Genomic DNA, 1,052 nt, shown 5'->3' with positions numbered 1-1,052 from the left:
TGCGTCGCGATCCGCTCTAAACAGCTGAAAGCCCGGGAGACTCAACGCGCTGTCCGGAATGGCGTCATTCAGCCAGGTTTCCGTGAAACACAGAGCAGCAGAGTGTGAAAAATCCTTATTTGTCCGGGAGAGCAGAAGTAGTTCGTCCATTTTGTTGGGTAGAGAGTGGAGATTCGCCATATGGATGCTCGGCAATGGCGTTCTGAATCCGCGCTTCCTGAGCTTCACGAGCGCGCCGGCTCTCTTCTCCCATCTGCGCGTCCTGAAGAGCTTGATCAGCGCAGCAGCTCCGCCGACTACAACGTTCAGCAAAACGTCCAAATAAACGAAATCCGGTAGAAGATTGTGTGGTGTGTTCTGCCAAATGTTCAGCAGCTCATCCCTGGTAAAACTGATCACGTTTGAGAAACAAAAAACAGGAAAAACTAACAAAAAAAGTACAAACACTGGCGAGACAAACACTGAGGCTGCCATCTGCGGCGCCATCGCATAACCATTTATAATTAATAAGAGGCTTAATTATTAAGCCTCTTATTAATAAACCACAACTACATCCTAGTAAACTGGCAAATTACAGACCCATCTCAAATCTTCCTTTTGTCTAAAATTTTAGAAAAAGTTGTGTCTGCTCAATTGTAGGCTTTAAGATGGTTTAGATGAAGAATTTCCGATCGCTATCATTTTGTTCATTTAAATGGGGAGTCATCTCAATTATCACCAGTAAAATATGGAGTGCCACAAGGATCTGTCCTAGGTCCTCTGCTATTTTCGATATACATGTTGCCCCTTGGTAATATTATTAGAAAATACGAGATTAGTTTCCACTGTTATGCCGATGATACTCAACTATATATCTCAAGACCAGATGAAACTTCTAACTTTTCTAAGCTAACGGAGTGTGTTAAAAATGTAAAAGATTGGATGACCAATAATTTTCTCCTATTAAATTCAGATAAGACAGAGATATTACTTATTGGACCAAAAGACAGTACACAGAATCTCGTGGATTACAATTTGCAACTAGACGGGTGTACTGTTACTTCCTCTACAGT

This window comes from Sinocyclocheilus grahami, unplaced genomic scaffold, assembly GCF_001515645.1.
Source record: "Sinocyclocheilus grahami isolate Dianchi unplaced genomic scaffold, SAMN03320097.WGS_v1.1 scaffold54.1, whole genome shotgun sequence".
Classification (NCBI taxonomy): domain Eukaryota; kingdom Metazoa; phylum Chordata; class Actinopteri; order Cypriniformes; family Cyprinidae; genus Sinocyclocheilus; species Sinocyclocheilus grahami.
This window is presented reverse-complemented; position numbering follows the sequence as displayed.